Source organism: Pteronotus mesoamericanus, unplaced genomic scaffold (assembly GCF_021234165.1).
Source record: "Pteronotus mesoamericanus isolate MK-2021 breed Mesoamerican mustached bat unplaced genomic scaffold, CSHL_Meso_final contig_82, whole genome shotgun sequence".
Lineage (NCBI taxonomy): Eukaryota > Metazoa > Chordata > Mammalia > Chiroptera > Mormoopidae > Pteronotus > Pteronotus mesoamericanus.
This window is the reverse complement of record NW_026555265.1, coordinates 6,541,696-6,554,260: the sequence shown is the minus strand read 5'-3', so window position 1 is coordinate 6,554,260 and position 12,565 is coordinate 6,541,696. Positions and strand designations below refer to the sequence as shown.

Genomic DNA, 12,565 nt, shown 5'->3' with positions numbered 1-12,565 from the left:
CATTTTTTCCCTTAATTATTATATTCATGTAATTTATTATGGAATACTATTGGACTGGAATCCAAGAAAGATCAGTTCTGGTCCTGGCATTGCCATTCATTTGTTGTAACATTGAGTAACCAAATGTTCTCCCTGAGTTCCTGTTTCTTTAGCGAACTAAAGAAATTTGTCTACACCATCTCCTTGGTATTGTGCCCTAAGGGTTGACAGTTTTATTTTAATCTAGTTTATAATGAAAAGTTATTTATTCTTTTAAAATTAACTTCAAGTCACATGATTTTATTACTGAGCATGGGTTTGTTTAGCTTCTGAGTTTCTACATGATCTTGGGATTTTAATTCTCTTTGAAAAAAAAATTTTATTGTGCAATTGCAGTGTCCCCATTTTCCCTCCATTACACTCTCCCACCCTACCCAGCCCCCAGCCTTCCACTTTCAGTCCTCCATGCCCCCATTGTCTTTGTCAATGAGTCCTTTATGCACGTTCCTTGACTTGACGCTTCCCCTTCTTTCTCCGATGTCACCCTCCCCACTCCCGTCTGGTCACTGTCAGTTTGTCAGTTTGTTCTTTTCTTTCTGGTCCCCAAGATACTTTGCCAAATGTCTCCATTTCACAATAACCTTCAACTCCTCACTTAACTAGAGAAGTATTTCTGGTCTATTAAGAACTAGCCCATTCATCCTCTCCTTCGATCTTTATAGCAACTGTGTGAAGTATCAGGGGGGAAGTTTCACCAAATGACCCAATGTCACACAGCTGGTAAGTGATGATGGATATTTTCCCTGACTCATCCAACTGATTTTAACACTGCTGGGTTAACTTTTGACTCCTAGGAACTTCTATGGCTCCTGTTTTCCTAATTCAGAAGAAATAACAAGTGGGGCATATAATCTCTAAGGAGTCTCTAAACCTTTCACCTAGTCTCCTGACCTCTATTCTTGTCTCCTCCAATACATCTTCTACGTTAAAATCAGAGAGATTTTTTCTAAAGCACAAAATAATCCCAACGCCCTCCTTTAATATTTTCCTGCTATCTTGCTGGCAGCTGTAGGGTAATCTAAATTCCTGTACTTGACATATAAAACAATTCATTATCTGGTCTTTGCTTTCCTAAGTAGTACCTCTCTCCCCTGCCACCACCTTCATGCCCTCCATTTATTTGTTCAAAACAATCTTTCACACTCATGATATTCCACTTTTCATGTTAGGATGGAGATGAAAGCTGATGAATGAGCTAGACCTAGGTGATGCCCTGTCTGAGATAACCATCTGTAATCTAGCTGAGCATGCATTTTGTACTGCTCAGTCCAGAGTTCTCTCCCATTTGATCCATCCTTCCTCCACCTGGCAAACATCCACTTATCTTCAGAACTCGGTCTCTATCACCTCTATGAAGCCTTTCTTTTAGTCTCAAGGAGAACTGAGCTAAACTATCCTTTTTGTTCCCATTGTATTTTGTATATATCTCTACAGTAGCTCTAATAATGTTTTAACCATATTCATTGGTGTACTAGACTGCAGATGCCTTGAAGGTAGGACATTCAGTAAATATTTATTTAGAGCATTAACAGTTCGTGAGTCATAGTACTACACAATCAATAAACGTCTGCCCAAGAACACAAGACCATTTACTGTGCTTATATTATTTTTAGAAAGGTTGATCTGCCTGTAGCTATATCCCAGTGTATTACCCTTTGTGATAGATCATGTACTAGATCATTTTCCATTTTAGCAGAGTATACTGAGACTCTTGACTGATGCTCTTGGCTTGACTTAAACTTTAGAGAACCACAGAAAGTGGCAGCTAATGGATGATTGAACCAGAGCCTTACCTATGCTACAGACATTTACACTCAATGTAAATCTTCCTATTGCAGGCATATAAAGAAGGAAATAGCTGCATACAAACCATGGTTTGTGGCGAAATTAGATTATCTAAGGTCATTTACTGTTATATTATTTAAAAAATTAATGGCCATTTATCTATAATTTCAGCTTTGTTAGGAATGAAAGATTTATCTTTAGAATCTTAAAAAGTACTGATTTTTTTAAACATAGCATACCTAAATACAAGAGAAGAGGATGATAAATTCCAGTATTAAATAACTGCAAATTTAATTCTGACCAAGATTCCTTCTCAGCTATTGCTTTTTAGTGCATATTAGTCATGAATCTCAATGAACCTATACAAATCTACCTACCTCTCATTTTCAAAAGTTATTAAAGAAAACTTGATAGCAAATGAAGATATAATTGCTTCTTGATATTGAGACTAGTGCTGTGGATTTCTGCATTTCTAATAGGTGTTTTGCTTTGAATTCAATCCCTACATAAAATGTATATATTTAGTAGAGAGAGAACGTTTTGTGTTACTCTTGAGACACAGGCCCAAAGTCAACCCCTTTAAAGGCCTTCCTAACTAACCCACCCATCTCTAAGTGCATCCACACCTCCTTAGCACATGGGGCTCTTTGTGGAATTCTAGCTATTCCTGCCAGTTTATATGTCCAGTGTGTTTGCCTTCTTTCTTGCTTTCATGTTCATTCAATCAGTTTTCCATACTCTACCAGAGTGAGACCTATCATGCATCTATCTATTTTCTTTTATTCTCAAAATTATGTCTCTCCCAAATCTAGCCAGTCTATAAAACTGATCAAGATTTATAGCCTTATATTTAAATAGTGTATGTATTTTGTTTTTTCTTAATTCTTTGCTAGACTATGAGATCTATGTGAGGAGGGATCATGTCCTTTTTGTTCACTACTGCTAGGCCTGTGCCAAGATAACATGTTAAATAATATTTATTAAATAATTTTTTATAGAAAATTTGGAAAATCTAAATGCACTTAAGAATAGAGGGAACAATCACCTAATAGCTAGTAAGTACCAAACAACCAATGTAAACATTTTTGTCATGTATATATATTCCCTATATATATACATATATATGATATCAATATTTATTTAAAAAACAGGATCATACACTATACACAGTTTGAATTGCTTTTTATGCATCATATCATGGCCTTTTTATATCACTATATATTATTTACATTATCATTATAATTATTGTTTTTAAATATTATCTGTATGTCTTCAGTTCTCAAACTTTTTGGACTTCAAAGTTACTGAGGATTCCAGTGAGCTTTTGTTTGAGTTGTATGTATTGATATTTACCTTATTACAAATTAAAACTGAGAACTTTGAAAATAAAAATTATCAGCATGGAGAGGGATGGGGGAGAATGAGGGAAAAGCTACCGGGAATAATAAGCATAATTGGCAGGTACACGATAGACAGGAGAAGGTTAACAATAGTACAAGAAATGGAGAAACCAAAGAATGTATATGTACGACCCATAGACATGAACTAAGTGGGGAGGGGAATGCTGGTAGGAGGGGGCTGCAGAGTGGAGGGGAATATAGGGGAGAAAAAGAACGGAACAATTGTAATAGCATAATCAATACAATATACTTGGGAAGAAAAGAAAAGCCAAACAAGTAATAAACAAGTGATTATATGTTAATTTGAGCAACATTTTAAAAATAACTAGATCTTTCAAAATAAAAATATTAGTGGAAGAATAGCATTATTTACCATTTTTGCAAATCTCTTTTCATGTCTGGCTTCATAGATGACAGCTGGGCTCTCATATCTGCTTCTGCATTCAATCTGTGGCAAATACTATTTTGGTTAAAGTATATTTAAAAAATTCAGCCTTCCACAGATACATAGTTGGGAAATAGAGGGATATTTCCATAGTTCTTTCAAATAAGTGTGGATTTCTCCTTTAATACTGTATCAGAACATAGTGAATTTTTCTTAAAAGTTAGTTATAATTGAGTGTTTCAAGTCATACCAGTAAACTTTTTATACACTATGTTTTACGTTGAATGGATCTTTTATACATGCTTTATGTTTTAACATCATAACTGATCATTTAGAAAATACTTGTTCACTGAGTTACCCAGATCTTTCAAGTGTTGACACATTTTATTATACAATGTTAGCACCTACTATGGAGCTTCTAGAAAGCACATTATCATAAGAGATTTATAATGAAAAAGGCATAGAATACCTTAATGTTATTGCAGAAATAGTTTTGACCTTGTGGACCACATGAAAAGATTCCAGTAACCTTTAGGGTTCTCTGAAACACACTTTAAGAGTTGGTGCAATGTGCATTCCCACCAACAGTGCACTAGGGTTCCCCTTTCTCCACATCCTCACCAGCACTTGTTCTTTGTGGATTTATTGATGATGGCCATTCTGAGAGGTGTGAGATGATATTTCATTGTGGAAAGTAGTATGGAGATACCTCAAAAAATTAAAAATGAATCTGCCTTTTGACCCAGCGATCCCACTTCTGAGACTATATCAGAAGGAACCCAAAACACTAATTTGAAAGAACATAAGCACCCCTATGTTCATTGCAACATTTTTTATAATTGCCAAGATATGGAAGCAGCCCAAGGGTCTATCAGTAGATGAGTGGATAAAACACCTGTGGGACACTTACACAATGGAATACTAATCAGCTGTAAAAAAGAAAGTTCTATCCTTTGTGACAGCATGGATGGACCTGGAGAACATTATGCTAAGTGAAATAAACCAGTCAGAGAAAGACCAATTCCATATGATTTCACTCATGTGGAATCTAATGAACAAACTGAATTAACAAGCAAAATAGAGACAGACTCAAAGATAGAGAACAGGCTAGCAAATGAAGGGAGGGTAGGACATGGAGGGACTGAGAAAAAGGAAAAAGGACTCACTGTTGGACTTGGACAACAGTGTGGAGATTGCAGGGGAGAGGGGTATAAGGAAAATAAATAGTAATGGAAAAATACATTAAAATTTGGGAAAAAATAATAGATGCAATCTGCCAGTCAGGCTCATGTCCATGTTCGATTCTTGAAAATTCTGAGTGGCAAGTCCCTTTTCATCACATTTTCTTCAAGTGGGCAGTACAACCCTACTTCTGGATTTCTTTTCTATTGCATGTTCCCATTAAAAATCCTGACCCAGTGTCTCTTTTATTCTCAACCCCATATGGACTAGTAGCTTTGCCCCCGTTTATTACTATGGGTTGCCTCTATGTTTCTACTATTCAGAATTCATCCATTCTTTGTTGAGAATATTCTGTTTTCAGTTATACCTAATTTATGTTGTCATTTCTTTTTATTTATTGTGTCAGTGATTCCTGAGTTCAAAGTGGGAGAGGGAAATCTTGGTATATGTTTAAGCTGCCATCTTGTCCCATTCATCCATTTTAAGAATCTACCAACATTTATTAAACCAATTCTCCATTATTGGATATGTAGTTTGTTTCTAGTTCTTGTTATTACAGACATCACAATGACAAACATCTTTATAGCTAACTATTTGCATGTATCTAATAAGACATCCTTAAGTCACATTTTCAGAAATAAAATTATTGGTGACTTCTACCTTTTTATTATACATGTCTGACCATGTCCTCCTTTCAGATTTTTATTGGCTTTTCATTGCCTTCAGTATAAAGTCCTAACAGCATGATGGGGTGTTAAAATGTGTCAATATCTAACTCCCATTGACCTCTCTAGCCTTATATTTTACCACTGTTCTCCATTCACCACATTGCAGTTCTCAATATGCTATGCTCACACACTGCCCTGTGTCTTTAACTGTGTTGTTCCTTCTATCAGAGATACTTTCTCTCCATCTCATTACACAGTGATCATCTGCTTTAAAACACTGCTCAGGTGGGCTCTCTGCTGTAGAATACTCTGTGACCTTTCCATAAAGCGTTTCTCTCTTCTGTGTTATTATGGTCCCTCTATTATGGTATTTACTTTTGGTGTTACATGCTTGTCTCCACCTCTAGGTTGGGAGGTTCTCAAAAACTGTTGTTTGAACCCCAGCATTTAGCACAGTACATGATGCAAAGAAGATACTTATTTGATCAATGTATAATTGAATAATGAATGATGTTATATAACTATGAGTAATATCATGTTGAACCACAAACTTTTTATTTTGTTTACCTTAACCACATAGCAAACTTGTTTTGGGTGAGAACTATATCAATATTATCTATCTATCTATCTATCTATCTATCTATCTATCTATTGTAGTGTCTTTTTATCTTGAATCTACTAATGCAGTGTCAGTCATGTTCTTGGCACTCTCTAAACATTTATTATTTGATTGACTATAAGGAAAAATTATAATATCAGTGAGGTTGAAGAATATTCGTTGTGGATTTCTGCTATAGATCATTACATGCTAGACCGTCAGGAAGTTTGCACTCAAAACTGACCTTGGATGAGCTTCTTTGCCTTTCTTAGTTTTGTTGGATTAAACAAAGGCTTTGGACTTGAAGAACTCCCAGGTTGATTTCAGCTCTAGTAGTTTATCTTCTCATTTACATTCTAATCCTACATCCAAACATACATTATTACCCCAGTTCTGTAAAAAGTAAGTGAGCTTCATATTTCATAATAGCTCCTGTTTGTAGTGTACGTTTAGAGCACCAAAAGAGGAGTCTTAACACTTGTATTTATGTTTAACATACATCTGGAAAAATAACTTATGCAAGTTCCAGAAAAAAGGCTTTTAAACCCTTCTTGGAATATTCTGACTACAGATGAACAAGTCTATATTTCTGGTGAATTTGGAAATGATAGAAAAAATAATAAACATTTTGCTACTTTCTAAAGTAAGTTCATAGAGCGAAAATAAATTCTTAACTTAAGCAAAGCTGAATAAAACTGAGTAGAAAACAGATATAAAACTCAAGATAGCATACTGAATTGATTGCAGAACAGGAAGGTATAAAATGACGACCTCCTTTTTCTGTACTCAGGAATTTATTTTCTGCACTCAGGAAATATTTTGTCTGGATTTCAGTAAAATAGAGAGCTGGAGATAGCTCTCTAATACAGAAATCATATTTATGATTATGCTTTGATCAACTGTAGGCCTGATTTTGCTGGATTTTCAGGATGAATGCACTAAAAATCTCAATGTACTTGGGATGTGGTTCCCAGATGCTTTATTTTACTTCTTTATGCTTATCTTTGTTTTATAGTTTTTCTATACTAGGTAGGTATAACTTAGCTGTACAAAAACTAAATGTTACTAAGCATTTTAAAAGTAGACATTTGTACTGGATTCTGTGTTCCTTGCAGAAGAGATAACAGGAGACAATCAAATGGATGTGGCATTGGTTTTTTTGTGATTTTAAAAATCTTTTTTTGGTATAAATTAAGGAAGTAATGCTGGTGGTCGTTTTAGTGCTGTAATTTAATTCTTAAAATCAAAACCTATGTAGTCCTAGGAATAACTGTGGGGAGTGGTTTTAACAACTTGGCAAGTCTGTTGCTCATTTAAACAAGAAGCACTCACACTCAGTGATAGTCAATTGCTATGACTTGTGTAATTTAAACAGTGCTAATTTTATTGGATTATAAGAGTTCTTCCTCTTATTGTAAGATATCTTTTTTTTTTATCTTACAAAGGATTTATTTAGTTAGCACAAAATGAAATGCTAAGGCATGTTATAATGAAGAAGACATTGGGTTAACCTCAAAATTCCACATGCTTCCTGTCCCACATATCTTGAGAGAAGTGGTGGTAGGTAGTGTGTTAGAGATCATGTTAGTCTCCATGTCCATTGACCCAGGATCTGCTCTATCACTCAGTAGTAGGAATCAGAGCAGCTCACGTGGCTACTTTGATCCTCAGGAGCTTGGTCTCTAATGTAGGGGTATTACTACCTACCAGTCTATCTGATAGCATTACATAATACAAGTATGCAAGTAAAAATGCTAGGTTAATTATAAAGCGTAGAAAAAATGGATGTTGTTACATTATTGTAGAATCTATATGTATGAGGAACAGTGAAATCCTTGGAAACATGGTTGAAGATTTTTTTCTTTAGCATTCCTTCTGCCAGAAATGTATATTAATGGCAGCTGAGAGGAAACCATTGCGAAAGGAAAAGTGATGCTGAATAGGTCAGAGCCTGTTTAATATTCTGACAGCTTGACCATGTTTCTTTATGTTTCATAATAATAATTTAGCTCCTAAGTGACTTCTCTGACATGAGGAAAGCTACAAAACACTGAACATTTTCCCTTAGGGAGCTGACCAGGAAAGGGCCAGAGGGACGGGGCGGTATGTTTGCCTGAGGATACTCAGCTGCCTAAGGCTTTATAGACTTCAGAGAAGCTGGTTCTGTGGCATATGAAAGACCAAGAGAGTTAGCCACCTACCAGCCTTGGACTTCATTTACTGAGACCCTACTATGTGCTAACTCTGTGATAGGCTCTTTCACTAGAGTATTAATTAAATTTGGCTTTCAGAAGAACCCTTTTAGGAGAGCACTATTGTACCATTAGTGCACCGAGGAAAACTGATGCTCAAAGTGGTGATATGACGGTCTCTAAACTACACTTATGCTCTGGTCTTCTAATTCTAAATCCGGTACTCTTTTCATTTTAAAGACTCACTCCCCAGCACATATAACTGTATCAGTAACTATGAGTTTACAAATCATTTCTCTTGATCACTACCTTCTCTGTCCCCAATGTTTCCAAGGTATGCTTGTGTGTCATTTCTCTCTGAGTTCAGGTAGATGCCTAAAGAGAACAATGGCAGCCAGAACTCTGGCCTTGCCTCCTTTACTGTGTTACCTCAATCCCCGACAGGCAAGCCTGGCCTTCAATCTAGTTAGTTGGTAGAAGAATCTGGAGAAAAACTCAGGTTTCCTGAAAACTAGGTCTCCCAAAGTTCTTTGGAGAAAAAAGCATACTAAATAGATAAGTAGCTGTGCATTTGTTGAGGTTATTATTTAATTAAAAGCCTTAATTATGATTTATTCCTATGGGTAGTAGGTAAAACTTCAACTGTAAAATGGGATAAAGGAAAACATTTATAGAAAAAGATTTACTCTAAAGGTTTGATCCTAGTCTATAATGAAAATGATGTTTGGAGACAAAGGAGAAGAAGCTGTGTGAAGTTTGCATTATTTGTAGAAGTCCCAGCTTTAGGCATTAAATTTGTACAAAACTGAGACAGAGTTTGGGCTGTCTTTAAGAGAATATTATCACACCAAGTACCCCTATTTTTTGAGGACCCAGGTCAGCCAGCTGTAGAGAATGAAAGCATATTAAAAGTCAGTCTGTCTCACAGAAAAGGAATGTGCTAGAAACTTACTCTAACCCAGGTTAGCTTTCAGGCAAGTCTAAGGGCAGATCACACAAGAGTGTTTATTAATGTGCTGACTAATATAGATGGAGGCTATTATTTGGGGATTACAGTGACTTATATTTATGAACATGAATTTGTAATGAAAACAAATGGCAGAAATAGCTGACAAGGGGAATGATTCCACTAGCCAGGCACAACTGCCTCTAAAATAAGACAAGAATGTCACCTCTGGAGGACGATGGTAACATGTTTTTGGGAGTATTTTTTTAAAAGTTAATTGTGATTCTCTTTGGAGGTCAGTTGCTGCTCCTCCCGGGAGGATGACCTTGAGGCTCCTTCCTTCTCCCTCCATCTTCCATTTTCTGGCATCATGCGTCTGGGCCCGCCCTGGTGAAGGAAGCATGTGGGACATGGAGTGAGGAGTAAGGGAGCTGCTCAGACCAAGTCAGGTGCTTTAGCAGAGAGCTGAAAGGGACTTTTCACTAGAGAGGGTGATGTGTTGGGGTGAGAGAGCTTCTAGAGGTAGTATTTTTATGTCAAGCTTGAGGTTACATTACTTGCCCATACTTATGCAAGTTGTAAATGGTAAAGCCATGATCTGAACTGACTCCTTCTGGCTGGAATACAGAGGACCCAAAGAGTTACAAGGTTTGATTCTCATTGGTTTGGGATAGCAGTGGGTTGATCCTTCAAATGCTAGTCATTATTTTATTTGCCAGATTAACTACATTTTGTCTGTTATATGGTAATCATAATCTTAGACTCTGGTTGGTCTGGAACTCTTTCCTTTGTTTGCTGGAATTTTAGTTATGTTCTAATAGGTAAAACTTGCTCTTCAGGGATAAAGATTATTTGTAACTATAAATCTATAGTCTTGGTTATATTTATGATCTTTCCTTTCATAATTTTTCATATTTCCTGGTTTGCGAGGGAATCCCTTCTTTTATATCAATGATTTGTTTTTTCAACAGTGCTAATTATGTTCTTTTCCATTTCCAATGTGGATTTAATTTTGCTTTTACTACCTTGCTAGTCTCAGTCAGGTTTCTTAATAATTTCAGCGTGAGTGCCTGTAAATTACTTTCTTATCTCATCATTCATCCCTTAATTTAACAAATCTACTATTCCATGTATTTACCTGAAAGCACAGAGCAAACATTTTCAGACCTGTTTGTTTTTTAAATATTAAATTTTTAAAAATACAACTATGGCTTTCTTTTGCACCTTCAGAGTAATTTCCTCTCATTCCAATTTTGTATCATGGGTCCCAATGGTGCTTTTTTCCTCACTCTTTTTACTTCTTTTTGAGCATGGAACCAAGCTCTGAGTTTTTCAATAACTAGGCTTCTGTGTTCTCCCTTGTTCCACAATAAGGAATGTGATAGATCCTATCTCTTATACACTAAACTGGAGGCTTATTCGATGTACAAAGCTGGTTACTAATTTTTAGGAGATCAGTAGTAAGTCTCTACCTACATAGGGAGTATCTTTGGCTTCTAATGCCTATGTATAAGGGTTCTCTAGAGAAACAGAACCAGCAGGATATATATTGGCTCACATGTTCATGGAGGCCGCGAAGTCCTTCAATCAAAGCACGTCGTCTAATTTCAGTCTGAGTTCCAAGGTCTGAGAGCCAGGGAAGCCAGCTCTCTAAATTACAGGTCTTACCCCAAGTCCAAGACCAGGAACGTCCATGTCCCCAGGCCAGGAGAGGATGGATTTATCAACAAAAACAAAAAGCAAATTGTCTCTTCTCTTTCCCTTTTTCCTTTAATCAGACCCTGGAAGGACTGGAAGATGCTAGTTGGCATTGCTCAGTTTACTAATGCAAATGCTAATCTCTCCCAGTAACTCCCCCATGGACACACCAGAAAGAATGCTTTACCAGCTACCTGAGCATCCCAAATTAGCACCTAAAATTCACCAGCGCAGTCTGATCTTTGGCTGTGAAAAAGTTAATTTTTTCCCCCTGAGTGATCTGAAGTAATTTCAGTTCTGATTTTTTTGAGAAGCAGGGTATACTACTGTTAAGACTCCTTGTCTCTCCAGGGCCCAACACCGATTTCACGCTCCTTTCTTAAGCTTGGGCATTCCAGTTTGCCAATTTCCATTTAAGAGAGCATAGGAATGCTGCATTAAGAAAGGAGTAAATATCAGGAGAAACAAAATCATCTCTGTTGGCAGAGAAAACCATTTTCTTGCTGTAGGGGTCGGGAGGTGGACGTCGGGTTTCTCACTTGCCCGTTTCTGAGGTGGAAGTACACAGCGGGAGACCATGACGGTGGCTGCCTCTCCAGCTCTGTGCGGACACAGCGTCTCGGATTGAGGCCACAGGCTTGTCTCTTACAGAGGAGTACCTCGGAGGATGAAAAATTGTTGCTATATTTATCAGTGTCTGTTGCTATTGTGATACCGTATTTTTTTTTTCCTGTGTGTTTTAATGCAACATGGAGAAAGAAAATGAAGTGCCGAAAGGTGCAACACTTCATTCCTTATGATGTCACACTAATTAATGTGCCGCTGTAGACTTACCATCAGTGGCTGTAATTGCCTGGAGTCTTTTGAGAAGAGAACATATTTCTTCCTGAGCTCATGTTTCTCTGTCAATGTCAGTCTAGCATTAGCAGCTGAATCTAACAATCTTGTGGTGAATTCCAAACCTGATTTGTTCTGTGCCATGGTCCACTCAAAGCACACAGGGAAGCAGCTCAGATCCTGGATAGCCAGTTGAATCCTAGGAAAGCATGGGTCAAGTATAACTTTTTTTTTTTTTTGCATTACTTTGCAAAAGGTCTAGCATGGGTTTCTAGAATGTACCAACTTATGGATACTCTAGAGCAAGTGCAGAGACCTGTAAAGATTTCAAGGGAAAATGCAGCCACCTTTTCAGTCATTATCTTTAGCCCCTAATTGGATAAATATTTTGATATGTAGCCAATGAGTTTTCTGATCATCGTTACTGCAGCAGTAATTTCATACTGAATCTTCCACTGGAAAAAATAAATTATTTTCATTGAAAAGCTAAGTCCCATGAAACCACAAGTAACAGTAAGGCAGAATTTTTATCTCTTCTTAAGCCCACCCTTTATGTTCCAAAAACCAAATGCCCTGCTTTCTGGGGTAAAGCTAATGCCCTCTAAAATTTCATCTGCGAGTAAGCATGCTCCAAACTCTGCATTGCTCTGCTCTCCACACGATCTTAGTGCAAAGGCTGGAGCTTGCTCAGCTTCCCAAAGTCAAGGCAGAATGTAATAAAACTGCTGGTAGCAGAATTCGGGTACCCAAGGGAACACTCTGGCAAACCAGCAGCTGATCTTGAGTTGCAAGAGGCCAGTGGTGAGCCACAGAAACAATGCAGTGTTCTGAAATG

At 37.0% G+C, this 12,565-nt stretch overlaps 1 protein-coding gene across 1 annotated transcript in view; it reads left to right on the top strand.

The window, feature by feature from the left end:
* FGF12 (fibroblast growth factor 12) overlaps window positions 1-12,565 on the top strand; it is a 492,718-nt gene that overhangs the window by 42,325 nt on the left and 437,828 nt on the right. The window lies entirely within an intron of this gene.